Genomic DNA, 22,578 nt, shown 5'->3' on the forward strand with positions numbered 1-22,578 from the left:
AAAAAAAAAAAAAGTTGATTTACTGACTTTTAAAAAATCAATGTAAATTTTTAATTCTCAGGTTTTATTTAGGTAATTAGTCTGGCTACAATATTACTGCACTAGTAATATTATTAAAATATCATTACGCATCCTAATGTTAATTTTCACTACATGCCTATAAAGGCCATGGGAGCAGTTTTCAAATCTGATGTGTGCTTCAGGAGCAGAATCAGCTTGGGGGAATTAAGGCTAGTGAGCGTTTTGGTAGGCTGGTTACATTTTGGGAATTATCTGCAAGGATGTATTGCAGAAATTGCAACTGAACTTTCCAAAATATTTATCACCATACTTAGAACTTTCATTAGAGTGTTTTTCTTTTTAGACACAGCCTTGTTTATAACGGCCATTTTCAAAGTTACTACCCCAGGCTTATAAAACAATGTTATAAAGTCTTCCCATCAACAGTATTAAAAACATTCATCTCTGGGAAAATGTTATAAAGAAATTCCACTCCAATGATAATTCAAATATTAACGTAAATATAAAAAATCATATTATATGGTGGAACACCAAAGGATTAGAAACACTTTGCAAAAGGGTATTTTAATTTCTCAGGAAAGAAAAATACTAGCACAGTAGCCACTAGTCACAAGTTGTCTATGTAAATTTAAATTAATTAAATTTAAACAAAATTCAAAATTGAGTTTCTCCATTGCAGTAGCCATATTTCAAGTGCTCAGTAGCCACATGTGGCTACCAGTTACCACATTGGACAGGGCAGATATAGAACATGACCATCATCACAGAAAGTTCGACTCAATAATGATGGTCTTTGTTAGAGAGACCACTACTGACGAATGGATATGCATATATCAATCTATTTCTATCAAGCCATTTTTCATTTCTCTAAGAGGTTGAATTAAAATTAAATGACTTTTCTGGAAAATCTATATTCTAATGTAAATAGTTAAAATGTTGCCAGAAGCATTGTAGCATAGATTTTCTTTTTCCTCTCGCTACAGGAAGAATGAAATTTCAAAAGATTCTATTTCCTCGGGGCTGGCCCTGTGGCCAAGTGGTTAAGTTCGCGCGCTCCGCTGCAGGCGGCCCAGTGTTTCGTTGGTTCGAATCCTGGGCGCGGACATGGCACTGCTCATCAAACCACGCTGAGGCAGCATCCCACATGCCACAACTAGAAGGACCCACAACCAAGAATATACAACTATGTACCGGGGGGCTTTGGGGAGAAAAAAGGAAAAAAATAAAATCTTTAAAAAAAAAAAAAAAGATTCTATTTCCTCAAGATAGGGAATTAGAACATTAGCCAGTCTTTCCCTTTGATTTGCATTTTCTTCCTTTATAAAGATCTATCCTAACTCTGCTCTGCTGACAAGTTTACCCAGCAATGGCCCAACCTTTATTTTGTGGCAAGGAATTCCTATTTTAGAGGGCAGTACTTCAGGCCTCAAACGCCACAGTTGTGAAGTCTGTTAACAACCATTAAAAAAATCACTTCCTAGCCAGGCCCTTCTACCAGGTGAAGAGGCCGTTACTCTTACACCCTTCTAAAATTCCAGCAAATTCCTTAGTCTAACACAAACTTCTCATCTCTCAATTCAGAAAGATGCATTTTGTAACATATATAAAAAGACAGAAACATGGAAACGCATAAACAGTACAAGTTGACTTGTCATGTGAGAAAACAAAATTGCCTGCGGTTAGACATTGACTATGAAGGTTCTAACTCAGCAGAGAAAATGAAAGAGAGATGTCTTTACCTTTTATGCTTAGCAAGGAACCACGCTGCAGAGGAAAGACAGAAATATAAGAGTAACAAAAGTAAATGAAAAAATATAAAGAACTCCAAGCCACAGGGCTAACTAAGCCAGTTGCATTTAAATGCAACTCCTGAAAACCTTGATGAAAAGTACTATGTCTGTATCTAAAGACTAGATAAATCATATAGTTGATCCAGATGGTAAAAAAAGAGGTCTATAATTACAAGAGTATACAGAAGGTTCTAAGTATTTTCATGAAAAAGTAAACAATAATGAATAATCATTTAGTATTGAAAATAATGTGATGTTAAGAGTAGATGGTGCAAATATGAAAAAAATAATAAAGTCTAGGTAAAGAAATAATTAACGGAATATTCCAAATATTTTAGAAATGGATATTTCTCCAGAATAGCATGTTGTTTAGATACTAAATTTCTACATTAGATTCCATAGTTCCTAAAAATTAGCTAAAACCTTGAAATTAGCTACAGAAACGTACACTAGTTTGGGGGCAAAAAAAAAAGAAAGAAAGAAAAGAGTATGCCCATCTCCCAAACCTTCTGCAGATTTTTGCATCTTGGAAATTGCACTTGCTTTCAAGATTCTTTGCATTGTTTAAATACGTAACCTCATCTCTTTGCTCACTGGCTCACTCCCCCAGCAAGTCTACCATCAAATAAATTGCTATAAATATTTATCAATAAAATATTATTTTCCAAGCAATTTTTTCTAAATTTTTAAAATTTGAAGAGTTTTATTACAATTAGGTAACTACTCCTGGCGTAAGGCCTCTGAAACATTGTTTCTCAGACACTAATGGGTCTTGGAAAAGTTGGAAATTCTCAATTCATTAGGACTTTGAGTAGTTGCTTTGTACCTAAGAACGAAAATTGATCGAAAGGTTGGGACTAAACATAATTTTATGAAATATGATGAAAACATAAGGGCTTTGTTATGACGCATGTTACAATCAAGAACCTGTTTCTTTTTAGCAAGCTCCTAAAAAGTACCTCCTGCATAATTATTAAATAAAAACACTCACTTATTCAGTACTCAGCTAGCTTTTAAACTCTGAATAAGAGAAGTACACAGTGAGAGAGGTACTTACATGGTTTCCTTGGATACTGGATGATGCCATTCAGGTCTATGTTTTTATCTGAAAGTGGTGCCCTGTGGAGAAATGAGGCTTGGTGAGTGGCTGTTTATACATAGTAAGTAAATAGGAACTTTGTTTATTTTACAAAGCATTTTTGATTTTGATCCAGATTTCTTTTTCTCATCATACCCAACCCTTGTAAACAGCAATAATATGGTAGATCAGGTACTGTGCACAACTCCTTTTAACACCACTTAAGAAATTATAATTACTAAGCAGAAGCTCAGAATGTTTTGGCTAAGCACATTACTCCCTGGACTGCTTTACGTATCTTGACGACCAGATTGATGTCAGACATATCAATGAATGCTGCCTGCCTCTCTATTTTCTTTCAAAAGGAATTGTTCTCAAACCATCAATAAAGAAATTAATCTGAAATAGTCACATAAATGACAAATGCCCTTACCTTAATCAAAGAGTATGAGAACTCTAGCTTTAGCCAGCTCCTAAACATCCAGGGTTCCCATAGACATCAGCTGCCATTTTAAATGTTGTAGTGGATTCTAGATTCTCAAGAGTTTAAGTGCTATGAGCATCCAATTTGGACATTCAGTCTCTCAGAACTACATGCTTTCTAATTTTGGTAGCGTGATTAATCCCTCCTATGTGATAAGTTTTAAGCTTCTAATATTTCTTTGGATCAAAAAGAACAAATGAGCTACAGCAAAGAATGGCAACCAACTCTAACGCTTAACACAATTTAATAACCTGAAATGAAGTAAGTGTGTGCTATGTTTCCATTAAGAAGTTTCCAGTCACCATTAATTGAACAAAAACTTGTCTTGTTCCAAGATTATTCTTGGAAATATAATTTTAAAGTCTGTGTGAAATGAGGAAACTTACTTTTTTACCATATGAAAGCAATCTCATTTTTGGGGAACGATTTTTGGATAGACTTCCGATTTGAGATTTTCCATATGAACTAGCAGCGTAGGGGCTTGGAAGGGGGTAGGGGAGGGGAGCAATTCTGTGTTCTTTTGCCAGCACTGACAAAGGTCTGGTTGTCAGTGATACCTTTACAGCTAAATTTACTCCAGAGTGACAGGAACAGGTGCACCTCGGCCTGCCAGACACTTGTGCACAGGGATCACGCATCTTACGGCTTGACGATCAAGGGGGGAAAGCCTGGGTCTTCATAGAAAAGGAGAGGAGGCAAACGCAGCCCAAACTGGGGGGTTTCTCTTCAAAGCCAGCTGGTCTGGCTTTATTCTACAGGAATTTTTTTACCTGTCAGAGTTTGGACAACAAAGCCCTCAGCAGGTGCTGACGGGTACAACTTCCTGGAGAAGCAGAAAGGCACTGGTGAGTTTCAATTGCCAAAATAAATTTTTTAATTTCTAAAAGTTGGTTTTGTTATCTTGGAAGAGGCACTGCTGAGGTACCTGCATTCAGAAAGCTGATGAGACCATTGGAATCAGAGCCAACTAACCTAACAGTGGGTTTGCCTTCTGTAGAAGCAGAGCTGGTACCATTTGACAATTTTTTAGATTTATTAAAAAAAGTTTCTTAAAGGAAATATGTTATATTTTTAATGTTGATCTCTTTCATTACTATCTTCAATCTCTGAAGGATGAAGAATTAATCACATATATTATACTAGACTATTTAAATAAACACATAAATATCATTTTGCCTCTTTTTATCTAATTGTCATAATCTATTATGAACAAAATGTTATTTTTCAATAAATCTCCAAATAAAAATGTGAAATGGTACATGCTCTTTTCAAATGTTTCATATGCTATTATTTTTTATGTGTGCATGGGACAGGAACATGTTTAGAGAGAATATGAAATTAATTTTATTTTTAATATATTTTTTAAAACGTATTGCACAGAATATTTAATAACTAAAAGTGGTGAAATTTTCTCATAACTTTGCAAAGAGTTTCTTTAGAGAAAAATCTTTGGGATAAACAACCAAGATAGTACTAAGTATGTTTTTACGTCATTGATTTCCAAAATTAGTACATTTATATATTTGGTATTTTTATTTTGTGAATTCAAAAGTTTAGGCAAAAATATTTTGTTCAGAATAGGATTTTAATTAATGCATAACATGGAAAAGTGAGACCACATGCTAGGACATATTTTTAAAAAGTGATTCTATTTCAAGGACTCATTCTTTTAACTATACTTCACAGCATTTCTCTACAAATTGTTGTATTATAACAAATTGAAAACATTTATTTAAACAAGTAAGGAGCTCAAAGCTAGGAACCATACATAGTAAACATATGAAACCATTTTAATAACCAAATACCATATTCACAAGCAACACGGGCTAATGAATGTAAAAGACACACAGCATACATTGATCAAGAATGCTATAAATTATTATGCATAAAATCAATTTTCTGGGCTGTGGGGGGTAGCACTGGTACTTAAGAAGAGAAAGGCTCCTACCAATATAAATTACTAATACTACGAGGCAATTGTTTTAGTCTGATGATCCCATAAATAATTTTCAATCTACATGATTAATACATAATTGTTTAGTGGGAAAATAATAAGATCTGACTTTTTTTAATGACCACCTCATCTAAAACAATTTTCAAATCAGTGATGACATAGATATGCTACACATTTATAAGTATCATATTCTTTTAGACTGACTTAATTGTTGTTTAAAATTATGAAATATTTCTGATTTAAAAATTACCAGAAATGATCCACCCAACCAAAAAAACTAATATTTTTAAAACACAATCTTATCTACATTTTAACGGACTCATATTTTAAAAAATTAAAACCCAAATCTGATTTTCATTAGAAATTATGACATGTAGAATACGGCTCAGAAAATGAAAGTATATTGTATTTATTAAAAAGGAATATATTGTAGTTTTAAACTGCTATTTTTGTGTGATATTTCGTCATCTTCATTACATTGATTCTCGCACCCGAGTAACCAGGGTCACTGAATTTTTAGATAACTTGTCTCTTAAAGACTGAGTTTGTATTCCATGCACTTGATAATTTTTTATTTATCTAGTGTGTTAAATACTATAACCCTAAAGAATCAGAGCACTTGCTTTTCAAAATGACTAACTACTGCGAAACTGAACGCACACTCAAGTCAACTTCAGAATTATACTTTTAAGTTTTTATGTGCGTTACTCTTGACTTTAATTATTACATAGTTTGTCATTAACACTAAGTATAAGCAATACAAAAGCTTCTTCCAAACTATTTTTTATGACTCGTGAATGAGTTCAGTGTGACTGAACCCATTCGAAACAATGTTAGTTACAACCCAAATACTTCTAAATAACTAAAATTTATCATTTCAACTATGCCCTGCATTGTGGGCTTAATCTAAAACTCTATGATTTTTTTCTTTTAATTATGAAAAGCTTGAATACTTAGTTTGACATGCAGCTACATTTGTCCTTTCTGATAAAACTTCAACTTCTGTGCCACAAAAATACCTCCTTCATTGTATGGGAATGGTTTCTTTTACTAATTCTACAGAAATTATGGCTTAAAGTTGCAATGACTCATACGGGCCCTAACAGTTTAATCTTAAAACATACGCATTTTAAGCATCATTTGCAATACATCTTCGTATCTTAAGTACAGGCTATTTATAGCGGAGAAAAATTGAGTTTTCTCCTGTTTCAGAAAGACATTTGATAAACATTTTGTTTACCTTACACATTCATTGGGAAAATCTTGATTCCCCCTGTAACTAACTTCAATAAACAATATTGTGAATATCAACCTACTTAATATCAGGACAAAGAAGTTTCCAGTTAAAATGGTTTACTTGTAAGTATTTAAAGAAACAAAATATTTTGGCAGCTTTATACATATCTCCTCATTGACCAGCCACATGACTGACAGCTGTCAACTGTCTGTGGGCCAAATGTAACCCAGTAAAGATAAAAATTACATATTACTCATCCCTGTTGATGATACCTGGTGCCAGTAGGTTTGCAAATAGGAATAACTAGACTGTAGATATAAAGAAGTAAAAGGGGAATCATTTTGACCGCCTACAATTTCTCCTTTGTCATCAACTTATTTCCCCTTCCTTTTCTTATTTATCCACTTCTGTCCATGTCCATATCTCACACCTACAAAGAGTTAATTTCCTTAAAGGAACTTCAGATGCATGTAACAAGTGTGTGTCCATGAAAATACTGAGCAGCCAGGTAACGATGCCCACACATTTCTTTCAACCAAATCTTCTTTTGAGCTCATGGAGTCTTTTCTTTGTGGGAAACAGTCTTTGAAGCTTTCAATTCCTCATTTTAAAGAAATTGAAACAGAAGCACAAAAATGAAATTTACCCAAGGTCACCAACACGAGGACAAAGATGCAGACTCGGCTCTGGCTCCCAACTTCACATCCAGTGATTTTTTTCTCTCTGTTAGACTTTAAACACGCGGATTGTCAAACGATAAGTAAAAAAAGGAGCACACGGAAAATTAATGTGACTTACATTCCTCTGGAGAACCATTTTCAGTTACCAAACTTAAACACTTTATTAGAGAAATGCGCAGTTTTATGAAAGCATATTAAAATGTAGCTTAAAAACAAGAGCATAAACACATTAAAATATCTATTGTATAAATTCTTTTTTAGATTCTCTTTACCACTCAAACTAATTTCCAAACTGAAAAAATTTCTATTGTACATGAAATAGTAGAAATAAAAAATAATCAATGGCAGTGATATATGTTTGGAAGATGCACACAGCAATCAAAAGTTCAGATTGAAAATTTTTTTTAATTATTAGGTGATAATTAAAAATACCAAACATACCGAAGCATAAGCACAAGCGTAGAAGTGTAGTACTCAAGTGCAGAATACATTAAACAGTTCATATAACTGTTCATAGAACAGTCGTATAACCGACTCAACAACTAGCTAGCTTCTGTGTGTGTGTTAATTACCAAACCTCTCTGGACCCCAGAGGCCTCATCAGCAAGTGATTCCTAAGAGCTCTGAAATTCTATGACTCAATAAACCTGTATTAATATAAATATCTGATATTTATTCAAATAATTATTAATTATAGGAATATTTTATCTTGCTATAATATAATTTGTTGACAATGCTGCACAACATACTGATTCGGTCAAAGTCATGAAAATCCATTCAAACAAAATACTTAATTCTTTTCTGACCCTCCAGAAAAGAAATTGTTTAGAAGATATCTATCACATTCTGAATTTTAAAATGTTTATCTTAACCCTGGACTTTGGAGCTATATTTGCTGTAAGAAGCAAATGAATAAAAGAAAAGAGGGTGGGGAGCTTAAAACCTTGATTTAGGATACAGGAGAAAATTGTGGACAAGGGTTTCCCTACAAGGGATCCACCTAAAATAATCTCCAACAGCTCTATGATACCATTTAGGAACTAAATTGTATATCTAAATTGACAAATGTATTTGCTTATTCTATTACATTTAGTCCAAATCAACATTAGTCATTAATCAGCAAACCATTTAACAATAGGCAATAACAGTATGCAAATCAATTGCAAGCAAAATAATCAGTAAATAATATCCATTTCTAACAATTGTGAAAGACAGAGGTGTCCAAGCAGAATATGCAAAAATCACAAGAGTCAAATAAATTCAGTCATCTGGCTGCATCTCAAAGGGATGTTGTTGAAAGTGAATGACTTATCCCTCGTGTGCCTTTGAAGGATCATAAACGTCTTCTCTTTAGAGTTGAAGGGTGCTGTCCAAAGAGAACCAGAGCAGGAGTAGGCAGCTCTGAGTCGTAGACTCTGTTTCACTGCTTAGTAATTTTGTGACTGGAAACAAGTCATGTAACCTCTGGGAAGCTACTAAAGGGATGAGACTCTGCTGGGCCATGTGTAAACCATAGGGAAGGAAGTTTTAGTTATCCAATAGAAGCTGTGCCCTCTGCTTCCTGTGAAGTCTCAAAAGGATTCTGGACCATATTGGCGGGTTTCTGCCTGCAATGGCATGCCCTGCGCTCTCGCTACTGCTACAAGTAGCCTGCCATGTCGACATTCCAAATAATTAAAACTAACACCAGTATTTAGCCTGTGAAATCAGTGGGTAAAACAAAATCACTTTTTAATACACAACTGACCAGCTGGCCATATTTTTGCCACTTGGGTACCCTGGTAACAAAACATGAAATGTCTCCCCCTCAAAATTATATTATCACACATAGCTTTGAACTTTTCAGTATGCTCTGTAAGGCTGAGTTGACACAAAGGACTTAATGGTCATTTAATGTTTTCTGTTTTATAAAATGGGAGAAAAAATTTTTAAGTGAAAAAAATATTCACCACACTCACTGCCATAAGCCAGCCTGAGAATGTTTGTTCATGTCAGAAAAACTTTGGAACAAGAAACAGGCACATCAGAGAATCTCTAATCTGAAGTGTTAAAAATATCTGGATCCAAGAGAGGTTAACGGCAGCAGCTGGGTATGGAGAGAGGTTAAAAGGTTGGAAATATGGATCACCGTGTTGCCTGGGATGGCAACGTTGTGAAGGCCTCTTACAACTGCTCTGCAGACAGAGGTAATTACTGAGGTCATAAGGAACATTTGTGTTGACTGAAAGTGTCTTTAGTGAAAAGCCACATTTCTTAAGTGATCGTGAACAGTGCTAGTCCTGCTTGCAGGATCTAGGCTCCAAGGAGCTGGCAGTCACTGAGGCACACACGTGCTTGTGGGTCAGTTGTCACTAATGGTAAAGGTCCCTGGATCTGAGGCCCATTTTACAGGTCTTGCTGAGATACCAGAATACAAGGAACATATTCCATCCAAGAAAAGATAAGCGCTACCCCTCAGATAAGTAAAGATAAGAGTTGTACAGAAATGTGAGACAATTAGGTCCCCATACCACTGAATCCATTTTCTAATTACAATGGGCAGAATATATGTGGTGTCTGTTTTGCTTGTTTATAATAGGAACTAAGACAGGCAGTGGAAATATTCATATCATTTTGAAATCTCAATCTTAGTTTTCCGAAAGGTGTTCACTAATTTAATCCATAAAACTTGTTAAGATTAGTTGAAAGAACAGGAACAAATAATGGAGAAAATGTAAAGTTAGGGAACTAGAAGGACTTTGCAGATCTCAGGCTGACTCTTACCCTAAGGCAGTGGCTTGCAAACAAAATGTACAGAAGAAACGCAAGGAGCTCGTTAAATGCAGAGCCCTGAGGTTGTGTCTCAAGGGGCCGGCGGTGGGGCCCAGGAATCTGGGTGGATCTGAGGCACTCTGATAAACTGTCCTCTGTGCTAGACTGTTCAGTCCTCACGGGAGCCTTCTCCTCTTCAAGCGGGCCAGTTCTCCTGCGCTACAGCAGCAAGAAACTAGCACTTAGCAATCTCAGGTGCTGAGAGCTCAAAGGGAGCATATGGATGCAGCTACAGATGCTATATGTCTATTTTTATTTGTTGTCTGATACAATTGCACTTAAGTAGTTCATTTATTTTAATTATTTTTATGTGAATTGGGAAATGATACGGTTCACCCAGTACTGGTGAGAAGCCAAAAATCATTCTCAAGTTGTACTTGAGTTTCAAGCACTAAATGATACAGCTTAAGATACGAAAAATGGCTTGAACTGACTCTTCAGGAAAGTCATAAAAAACAGCACAGACAGTGCTTATTATAAGAAGGATGTATGCATACACATTCAAGTTTTAGAATACTCAATTAATCATCACTGACCTCGGGAATTTAAGAGGTTATAGCTTAGCGATAATGTAAGGGAAACCACAGGCTTTATTCTCCAGTGTGCAAGTGATTTTGTGGCCATAGGCTACAGAGACTAGAGTCTCTTAGCTACATAAGGGCGAGGTGAGACTCTGTGTATGGATGAACATAAATCCTTCGTAAATACTACATAAACAACACAAGCACACACCTTATTTGTGTTGAGTTAATCATTGTAATCAGAGAGTAATTATAGTGATTAATAACAAAAATAATCATTGAAACTCCTCCACGACCATATTGTCTATAGTATACATCATTGATCGGTAAGAAATAAGCTCCTTTGTTAGCAGTATTTTATTTTGAAGTGTTTCAGATAAGTAGAAAAATATCATTAATAATATCCTATGGTTCCGACATGGTTCTCAAACAGAAAATGTAACTTTCCAAAGCAATGAAAAAAACCTGAATAACCTGAATAACTGTCAATAACCGGTTGTCTGTGTGTGTGCATGCTTATGGCTTTACTGAGTTTACAACTGAAAATTAAAAATTTACAACTGAAAATAAAGAGATGGAACAGAAAAAAGATGAAGGAGGGAAGAAAGGAAAGAAAGAAGGAAAGAAGGAAGGAAATGGAAAAGTTGAGAGTAAATCTATTGATTAGCTATTTAGCTATTGCCAAAGGGGTCCACAGAACCAAGAAAATTGTAAAATCTTTCTTACTTCCCCTCTTTAAGTAATATTCAAAATCTTTTACTTAGAATCATCTCTCTTCATTTCTGAATCTCCTCAGAGTGATGATTTTTAAAATAAAGTGCATTCCCTTTGATATGGATGCTCCATATTTAGAGGTCTAACGCCATACAAAGTTGGGAAATATTTAATTTACATGCTCCATTCTTCGCACATAAGAAGATGCTTCATCAGTGATTTCATAGAAGAGATAAAAGGCAGAATGAATTTTGCCCTCCAACCCTGAACCCCTCCCCAACCCTTCCAAATTCTTCCCTTCATCCAGGAAGCAACACCTTTCTTGTCATAGAGTTCTTATACCACCTTCAAGACATTTCTGGAGAAATAATCACTACTTATACCTCTGGTGGCTTTTGGGGGTGAGAACAGAGTGCACACAGGGTGAGACCAAGTGACAACATGGTAGCTATGGCGCAAGGGACAAGGAGCAACTATGTGCCTCCTCTGCAAAGAGGGAACAGAAAAAGAGACAGGAACAACAGGGACTAAAGCGCACTATATTTTTTAAAAAATAATAAGTAGACAAATTTTCAAGAAACATCATGATATTTTGCTGATAGAGAGCTCATCATCCAATCCCAACCTTTTCAAAAACAACAAAATGTCTTCCTCAAGTAAGAGCCAGGCTTCCCATTGACGTGTACCCAGGGCTTCCCTATGTGTCTGCAGATGAAGTGGTGGCCGGTGGGAGGGACCTGAGACAGGCTGACAATCTCCTCCCTAAACCTCGCCTGCCCAACACAGCAGGGAATCTGTGGAATTTATGGAACCATGGATACTCCTTTGGATTATGAACTCTTTTCAGAAAACTTTGGAAGAGAAGTTCATCTAAAGGAGTAACACGATGATAGTGAAGTGAGTTGTTGGAGTGGCTGGCTCCTCTGACAGAACATAGTCCAGGAGAATTGTGGGACATGAAGAGGCTGCTGAGGAAGAAAAGGACCTTGAGAGTCACATCAGTGAAAGGCCATGAGGAGACAGAGGCACTCAATAAAGAGCTGTTATTGATTTTACAAATTGCTGCTGGGTGAGTGGAGCATGCCAGAGGGAAGGAAGGACAAGTTGAAGGTGAGGATAGGGAAGTTGATGATACAAAGGCAAACTTCAGCAGCCTGACACTGTTGCCCACACCACACAGATAAGATCAATGTAGAAGGACTTAAAATCTCAGACTTAACTAGGAAGCCACTAATTCTATATATTTATGCTAAGCTTCCTTAAATTTGAGTGTAAGATTATGTAATCAATAAGCAACTTAGAAGATGTCTGATGTAACTAAAAAATAAAATCTTGGAGCCCTATTCTGGACAAATGGATATACAATTATTTTCATAAGTCTGATAAAATCAAATATGAATACAAAAAGAAAGTTTCTCTGCAAAGAATATTATATGAACACTGACAAGGATAATATACATTGGCAACTCCACAATGTAAGACTTCTTGGTATAATATATATTGGTTTAATCAACATATTATCATAAATATATTTTATATTTATTTCAAATATAAAATGCTCTATTATGAAATAAAACTGCTTTGAAGCGTGAAAGCTGATAGAGAAGAAGACATCTGCTAAAATATTGTTAGATAACTGAGCTATTGAGAGGTTTTTCAGGAATATGGGATAGCCTTGAAAGTGAAACAGTACAATGATAGCTAACATTTATTAAGCATTTTCCACTTGCCAGGCACTAAACAGCTATAGGAATACAATTTCATGTCCTCCTCTCAGCAAAATCATCATCCTGGGGAGGTCCTGCCACTTTCCCCATTTTACTACAAGGATATTTACAAAATTAAACTCACGTGGTTATTAAGCGTCTGAGCCTGGAATCTAACCCAGGGTCTCTGATTGACCCTTTCCTCCCTGCTGTGAATTCTTTGAAAAGGTATTTCCCACGATGTTCCCACATGATGTGTAACTTTTAATTAGTGAAAACGACTTTTTAAAAAATTATCAGAACTTTTGAGTGTTACTCGCCAAAATATCTCATTAAAGGCTACAAATTCCCATCAGGAACACCTGTGAAATGCCTCTTTTGTATCTTCCATTAGTGTCAGTTTATGAGCCAGTATCAAATAATCTGCTGCTCCATAACCACATCACAGCTTCCATCAAGCACCTTTTTCACTACATTTGGTTTGGATTTTTGTTTCAGCAACCAATTCATCCCTAATGATAATGATTTGCCAACAATGAGACTGTTAAGACTGCATAGCAAATTCCTAAGGAGATTTCTATAGACACTCCCGCAGACAACATTACTGAGAAGTGTTTTCACTTCACTCCTAAAGTGTCCACCTTGAAGAGGATGACACGTGTTTCGACATGTATTTAGGAAATACTTTCTGGTGGGAAAAAAATGTCGATTACAAATGAGCACAGGTTACGAGTATAAGGAAGCAGTGTAACGTCATAGTTAAGGGCAATACTGGAAACAAAGTTTCTTGTCCTTTGTCTGGCACTTAATGAGCTATGTGATTCTGGGCAGACAATGTCACCTCTCTAAGCTTGGTCTTTAAAATCTGTAAAATGGGGAGACTAGTAGTACCTGTCTAAAGGTTGTTGTTTGGATAAAAAGAAATAAAGTTTGTAAGGCAGTTAATACAATTAAATGAACTAACGCAGTTAATAGGACACTGACAAATAGTGAGTGGCCATTAAATGTTAGGCACTTTGAACTCATTTCTTTCAACCCATATTCTAATAAGATAGAACTATTTTTGCACGTATACTACAAATATCATTGTATTGCAAATATGAATATTGATATAGAAATATTTAACTACAAATTTAGTTAAAAACATTACTATTTATAGGCAATCCGACCTTTTTGGTTTGTGTCTTCGACTCAATGAACTAGTATTACACAGATAAAACAAACTGGTTTTAATCACCGACTTAAATTTAAAGTTTTATTGCATTTTACTTTTAATTCTCCCCATATTTCAAATGATCTGGAGAGACTTCATCTTAAACAATGAAAAGTAATTCTATCTTTCCCTAGTAAGTTAAAATATGCATATAATTATGTATCTCCTTATTTTTAATTCTAGTATGTACTGGAAGTATATAAATCTATGCATGATCTTGCCTTCTTGAAAACATGAAAATTTTATATTATTTTGCTTGGTGTGAAATTTCAAATTATAAATAAAATATTTTAGAAATAATTTTGTAAGTTCTCAGCTAAGTAAAATACCATCATTTGGAAAAATTACCTAAAGAGAGGAAAAGAGGTACATTTTGCTGTGTGGTAGCTTTATTCTCTCTTTTCTAGACTTTGTCTTAACTTGGTGTTCTTAACAAGGAGAGTTAGCACGAATATCAGATACAAATTGTTTAACATTCTCTGAGTCTGTTTTTTCCTGTAACACGTACTTGTAGCAATCATGAAATCAATAGGAATCATGCACATCCTAACTGGGGACTTTACTAAAAAAATGTAAAACCAAAAATGCAAAATGTCTATGGCTTCTGTTTGTCAAGAATTGGTAAAGAGTCCCCTAGATATAGCTGTAATGTTGAGCACGCATGCCACAGAGAACGACTTCTAGGTCCCTCTTGAACAGAATGCTCCATTAGGCATTCCACGGGCTCCCCCTTCCCAGCAGGCCTCTGCCCAGCCCAGTTGCCATAGATGGCCGTCAGACACTTGGAATGACATCAGGAGATAATCTGAGCAGGCTCTGCCCTAAAGAATTCAAGCTAGCAGGAGACTGAAGATATGGATGTCTTCTTGGCTGACAACAGCATTCCAAAGGTCAACCAGGGTGAAAAGAGGATGGACTTGGAGCTTCCAGTGCCTTTTCAACAACCAAGCAGCTAGGAAGTATAAGGAAGCTTCCCTGAAGGAAAAAATAAATAAAGACAAAAGAAGCCTGAAAGTATCCTAAAGGTGCCATGGCTATGAAAGGAAAATAAGGCAAGCTATTCCCATGAAGTCAGAGAATTTTAGGATTGACGACATCTCTACTTTGTCAAGGTAAAACTCACCAACAGTTCTCATCCTGAACCAATTCCTACTGCTCTGACAACCTACTTCTCCAAGATTTTCTGCTGTGACAGCCCCAGGATGGGTGAATATGGAACTTATCGGTATAGGAGTAGAAATTCTTCAGGAGAATAAGCATGGCTAACTTTCGCTGCAGTTTTCCACTTTTCCAGCCCTGTGCGCTATGTTAAATAGCTCTTTTAATCCTCGTAACAAAGTTTCGAGAGTATGTTCCACAGTTTACAGATGAAGGAACTGAGGCAAAGGGAAGTTCAGTAACTTCTGTATAATCCTACAGCCACCACATGATAGAGCCAACTGGCTCAGCCACACGGCTTCTTCCTATGAGACCAACCTTTTCACTAGGCAGCCATGGATAGGTTGAGGGCTTCTACCTCATCTGTAAGCACTTGAAGAATTAAAAAATTTTCTCTTAGGTTATTAGATTTCAGACAGAATGAGAACACTTTCTATCACGAACCACATGCAAATCGTAACTAGGAGAAAGACAATAACTCAAATATGCATTGGCTCAGGAGAAATCCAAGATTTAAAAAGCATTTTACTGTTATTGTTTTAAAATTATTTATCATTCATGAGTATTCTTATCTGAACACTTAAGGGTCCTTACTAAGGGTTAACTTAAAAACTAATTACCATAAATGGCCAGAATTAATACTGACATTTCACCCCCAGATAACAATAAGAAATATAAGGGATAACCATGGCAAAAACCAACCAAACAAATAAAACACTGAAGTTAGAAAGTTTATGCTTTGTCTCTAAGTCTTTATGATGTGTTCTGTCGCCTTATATGTCTCAGACAGTGTAATCTGTAATGAAGTTTTGTTCAAGTTTTTAACATTTCTGGTCAAATGCCGCCTGAGTGATATCAGTCTAAGACATAATGAATGGATCTGATAATATCTTCATCGAATTTGAGGAAGATTATGCTTTGCTAACAATTCTCACCTCGTGGAACACCTTTCCTCCCTGACCTTAAGAGTGTTTAGTTCTTACTTTAAAAGGATAATTCCATTTCCTCAGAATCTTTTAAGTAAGCACAATGTCATCCCAATTAGTCACTTTCAAAAGGCATTATGTGAATCTGTGACACTACCAATAAGACATCTTTAGTTTGGGAGAGAGTGTTATCCCCCACGCACCTTCTTCTTTATTAAATGGGATTTCTTCCTGGAGGAATGCTTAGATATATTTCCTCTTGCAAAAGAGCACTTTTTTGTCTAAAATCTTCTGTCAGGTTACCTTTCTGTAATTTGCCTAGCCGATCCCACACAAGGTGCCCCGGGCTGGCACAAAGTGTGGCAGACCCTGTCAGGTGACCTTAGCTTCTTTCCAAATTTATGGCATGATTTTGGGATGCATCTCAACTTCTCTGGGCCTGACTTCCTTTCTCTGTAAAAGAAAAGTAGGTGCTTGTGTGTCTTCCCTAAGACCTCTTTCAGCAGGAAAATACTGAAATTCTGACTTTAAGTCCTTCCACACCAGTGCCAAGCAATGCAAATGCAGCGAGTGTCCTAAAATTTGGCTGGTATCATAAGGGTGCTTCTTTCTTTTTTTCTAACCAGCATTCACTTAAACTCTATAGCAGCACAGTCCAGTAGAACTTTATGCGATGATGGAAATGTTCAACATCTCAAGTCGAATAAGGTGGCCACTAGCCGGCCGTGGCTACTGAGCACTTCAAATGCGGCTAGTGTAATTAAAGAACTGAACTTTAAGTTTTATTTAATTTTGATTAACTTAAAGAGCCACTTGCAGCTAGCCGCTGCCATATCAGTAGCAGCTTAGAGCTTCAAGAACATGACAATACAAACCCGAGCACTCTACGATGCCTTTGGAGCACAGATCTTTCGCCCACCCTTGGTACAGCTCCACAGACAGATCACAGAACAGCACAGGCATTTGCATTTAGTGATGGCATTTCGGCAAGAGAGCCAGGCACTGCTCTCGCGTGCTAACAAATAAAGGGGGGTGGAAAGGGAAAGGAAGTTTTGGGGGGTTTTGTGGGTTTTCTCCCTAGTATCCCAATTCTCCTTGTAGTTTGTGGCCTTTCCCCAGCCAAGACGCGCACATATCCACAGAGGGAGCTGAACTACTAGAGCCAGCGATTGGCTGTTAGTTTTTAAAATAATCCTGTAGACCCTGAGCGCTTGGGCTATCAAATCCAGCCACCCGGGACCCGTCCTTTCCTCTAGGCCTGTCAGGTGAAACATCAGGCAGGCTGGCGCGGGACAGGGGCGGCGGCCGGACCTGCGCGAGCCACTCTCGTTCTCCTAGGCTCGCAAAACGCTCGCAGCACTGCGGGCAGCCTGTGCCGCCGGAGGCGGAGCGCGTGCCAGCGCTTTGTGCACTGTGCGGGGGTGGGTTCATTATGTGCCTCGCTCCGAGCTCATGCCCTGCTCTTTGGGATGGTCTTTCGCCACCCTAGGGGAAACATCCCCAAGATCCCCAAACCCGACCAGCACGGCAACTCCCCTGACACAGCCACCGCCCGTTTCCAAAGCCCACCCACCACCGCTGCGCCCTCCTCCCTTCCCCAAGAGACCACCACGCGGCCTCTTCGCAAAGCCACCGGCCGCTTTCCCCCAAACCGTGACACGACCTTTCTAGACACAACCCGGCACCGCGCCCCCGCCCCTCCCCGCGGCCAGACAGCCCGGCCCTCCCTCCGCGCCCCCAGGCCCAGCAGGCCCCCAGCAAGGCCCCGAGCCGCCTCCTCCTCGCCCGTGGCGCACGCACGTGGCGCACTCACCCCCTACTAGCTGCCTCGGAGCTCTAGAAACACTCCCGGGAGGGAGCCCCCGCCCCCTCAGCACCGTCCGCCCGAAGAAAAGTGGGTGGGGGGAAGTGGAGACGGGCAGAAAAAGGAGCACATAGGTGGTGAGAGCGGTGTTGCAGGGGAGGCCCGGCAATTAACTGGATGGCGTTGCGGCTGTTGCGCCTCTGCTGAACGCCTAGCCGGCGCGGATTCACTTTCCACACAAATCATCTGGAGGGATTGTTGCTGCCTGCAATCAATAACTCAGCGGAGTGAGCTGCTGAAACCAGAGGCGTCCCCTGTCTGGGTCTTTAAGGGGCTGTCCGGACTGAATCCCAGCCCTTTGCTTCGCAGACAAAGAAGTGGGCACCCAAACGGAGGACGAGATTTTTAACCCCCACCCCCACCCCGATCCCCGGTAAAGATTTTTAAAAATTAAAGGGCACACACGTAGAGAGGTATCTAGAAGAAATAGTTAAAAGGGGAAGTGTGAAAATCCATTCTTTGAATTGAAGGTTTCTGTGATATTTTAAGAAATGGGATAGAATCAATGTTCCAATGAACATTTAACAATTTTTTAAGTAAAGGTAAAGTCCATTAAATTTAGCCGTGCATATGGATACTTTTAAGTCAGCCATACATTCGCAAGCAAATTACTGCTCAAGCCTTATTTGGGCATACTGATCCAGGAAAAGGAAGAAATGTATCATAATTTGTAGTGGCATTTTTAAAAGCCTTAACATATCTTTCAGACATTATTTCACGAAGATTGCTCTTCTGTAAGGTGAAAAGGCCCTGGGAGATGTGTATCATGATTCCCACGTAGACTGGAAAGCCACGCAGAGCTGGGAGAAAGGGAATTCACTAGGTCACCTGATACTGACTACCGGTCACCAAGTTTAGACTAACTCAGCGTGAGCCTGAGCTTAAAAGACTGAACTCGGCTAAGACTCCTAAAATAAAAGTGGCCCAAATCCTTCCTTTCGCCTTGACTCTGAAGCAACTTAAAAATAAAAATAAATCTTAAGAGATGTCAACCCAAATATAGAGGCTTTATACATCTTAATGAGTCTTTACTATGAAACGTCTTCTTGCTAATACAAATGGGAAAATGGATATTGACCATCATGGTCTGATACCTTTCAAGGTTGGGAGGACCAGACCCATTCTGAAGCCAAGGAAAAGTTCATCTGTGGCTCAAAGTCGTAGAAAGCTAGTTTCAAACAGAGATGAGAACACAGGAGACTTCGTCTGTGCTTGATACAGTTCAATACTGCTTCAAAGGATAGGGTATTATTGTAATAGAATTCGTAAAGGGTACTGAATCCATATCACTAATCTCAAAAGTATTTAAAATGGGCCTTTAGGCAACACATAAAGTAAGCCCTTTCAGCAACCTCAGTATCCCAACTTGATAAATTTTGTTAGTTTGGGATATGATGGATTTGACTTTCTTCCTTGTAATTCTTCATCAGATATAAAATTAAAGATACAAAAATAAAGATCAATATAGGATCTTTAGATATGAGATAAAGGATATGATAAAACCTTGGCTTGGAATAAGAAATCCTCTGTGTATTACAGATTTGCAATCACAAGCAGTCCTTATGGTGTTTGTGCATGGGCTAACGCTGTAACTAAAGAATTTTTGAAATTTAGATATTTGGCACTATTTATATTAAAGATTATAATTATTATCACAGTTAATGATAATGTGAATTATTTTATATTCAATACACATTCATTTGGTTTAAAATTAGAATTAACATTAATGTTACTTCAGATTAGAAGTTTTAGAAATAAATTTATTTGAATCTACTTTAGTATCAGCATTCTTAAAAACTTTTTTTTAACTATATACCTTGTTGAACTCACACATTTTAAGGTGCCAAAGAAGAGTTGCAAACTGTGAAGTAACTTCTATGAAGAGATGAAGTAAAGAATGGAAGGCAAATGACCGTACGTGTAAGTGGTGAGTGCCTAACATCTGTCACATCATCCACCACAAAGTTCATTCATAAAACTGCCAACTCTTTGTCCTTAGATATTTATAGTGGAGACATGTATGAGAGTGATAGAGTTATAGAACCAGTGTATGCTTTATATTATAAGCAATACCATACCATTTTGCTTCAAGCTCACATCACCTTTCCGGGCCTACCTTTGCAAGTCTCTTTTACAGTTACTCCATTTCAGGGGAGGTTATGTATGTCATCTCTACTGTAACTATAAAAAGATACAACCTTTTTAATGCTACTGGAATTTGTATCTTACTACTTTTTATACTTTTCCGAACTAGTATGTTCAATGATCCTGTTTGTGTTGAAAGTATTCTGGCTGAAGAGCAAATACTATACAGTTGAATAATCTTGAGGGGTAGATTAACCTACAGCCTTTCTTCATCTTAGGGTGGGTTGCTGTGGCAACCACCCCAGCTAACTTTAAAATAATCTTTTAAAGCTCACTTCAAGAGCTACACCCAGCATGGGCCAAGCTTAAAAGCAGGCAGACCAGCGCACGGGGTGTTAGCAGACTGCTGATTTAATGTAGGGATGTCGTAAAGAGAGGAGGGTGGAGTAAGATGGCGTGCAACCCTGAAGAGAAATTGGCAATCAGCTTTCCCTAGAGTTAAAATCCTGAGGATCATGCTGTCTGTGACTTCTGTGGCTCTTTAATTAAATATATTGCTAAACAATTCTTTTGGGGGAAAAGCAAGTCAATATATATTTACATGTTTAATAAAGCACTTAGGATAACTATTTAATGAAGGGAATATTTGGTGATTGGGAAAAAAAAAAAAGCTAGTTTAAATAGTACATCAATTCCAAATATCATTTTCTCTTAAAGAAAAGAGGAACAGAAAAGCCACTAGCTTCCAACTGGCTTAAATGATATAAGAACTTTCTATTTTCCAGTCATAGAACTGGAATAGATTGGAGAATTCATTTAACGCATAAGCAAACTGAAGCCCAGAAAGGACACACTCATTAGTCAGGCACCAATCTTGAACCAGAGAGTCCAGGCCTCCTAACACTTGATACAAGCTCCTCCCTACACCAGAACATCTTCTGACCCTAGCCAAGGACCAGTAGGCAGCAAGGATCAAGTTAATTTTGGTTAAAAAAAAAAAAGTGTCCAGAAGTCTTTAAAGAATAATACAAAGCACATTTTGGATTAACCACTTTATAGATGACCAATAAATAATTTTAAATCTCAGGTGACTTTCTACTGTATATTTCTGCATAATCTCTTCTGTTCTGGAACAACTATAGAGGCCCATGGGAAAGAAACTAATACTAATATTAACTTAGATCACACATAATTAAGAAGCTAAATCTGCTAAGGGGAATATCTTATATTTTAAGAGGCCAACTGTGATATATTCCAGATCTGAATTATTTTCAAATTATCCACAGTGCGGGGTTATACATATTTTTGAATGCTTGTACTATCATTGACAATTATGGGTTTGTTATGATGTTTAGTATTAAATAAATCTTAAAAATGTTAAAAGGTAAAATAGTTTCTTTTTGAAGGAAAACAATCTAAAACTGAAGTGTACTGTGGTAGATAGAAATATTCTCTATAATCCATCAAAAATAGTCTGGCCCAAAGTCATGTATTGCCTGTGTCTACTTGGCTCATGTAAAATAGGCTGTTATAATTCAATACATTAATTTCAGGCATTATAGCAAAAAACTTAGATGTTTCTGCAAAATGGCTTGCTTTGTCAGGACTTTGTGACTGGAAAAAAGTAAATTCATTTCACTTTTACCACCATATATAGACATATCTTAGTAATCAAAATGTCTGTGACCTTTAAATTTTTGGATTTTTTTAAGAAATTGTACCTTAAATGAAAACCTGATATAGATTACCTCTGCCATATTTTTAAAATGAATTCATGATAGTAGCAAACTCACCGGATGAAAAACATCAAGCAAACAAATATATTGTAGATACTAAGCTGCAAGAAATATCACTCTTTCAGATGGTTTTTGCTTTGGGACAGTTTGCCATGCTTTCCTATAATAAAGCAAGAGAATTTTCTGAGCTGTGCTGATAGTCACGATGGTGATGAGCCAGAAGCCTGGAGGTTGCTCAGATCTACTTGTACTTGCCTGTAAAATCAACCTTCTCCTTTCAAGGGAAGCCTTGGGGCAGACACCTAAATGTTGAACCCACTCTTCTGAGAAAAGCTCCTCACATCAGATAGCCCCTACAATGAAGCAGGAGGCTTTTCCAATCACCCTGTCCTCACCGTTAAAATAGTCTTCAGGCAGAGCGCAGAACTTGACAGGAAATGCAACTAGTCATTGGGTTAAACACACAGTGCTGAAAGGAATTTTTTAAAGTGAGGAAATACCTTTAATTAGCTAGATATTTCAGTATACTCCCATTGTCTCCTCTTGTACATTCAGTTATTATTTCCCCAATGTATTTTCTCTTTTTCCTTTCACAATATT

The 22,578-nt window shown here is 37.3% G+C and overlaps 1 protein-coding gene across 2 annotated transcripts in view; it reads left to right on the forward strand.

Annotated features, from left to right (window-relative positions):
* Positions 1-4,048: 4,048 nt before the first annotated feature.
* The window catches only part of MEF2C (myocyte enhancer factor 2C), a 166,587-nt gene continuing 148,057 nt past the window's right edge, over positions 4,049-22,578 (forward strand). For both annotated transcript variants that reach the window (XM_046666978.1, XM_046666979.1), the window contains exons 1-2: positions 4,049-4,218; positions 19,998-20,084. The gene's annotated coding sequence lies outside the window, so the exon portion shown is untranslated. The remainder of the gene's footprint in view (positions 4,219-19,997; positions 20,085-22,578) is intronic.

Source organism: Equus quagga, chromosome 7 (genome assembly GCF_021613505.1).
Source record: "Equus quagga isolate Etosha38 chromosome 7, UCLA_HA_Equagga_1.0, whole genome shotgun sequence".
Classification (NCBI taxonomy): Eukaryota; Metazoa; Chordata; class Mammalia; order Perissodactyla; family Equidae; genus Equus; species Equus quagga.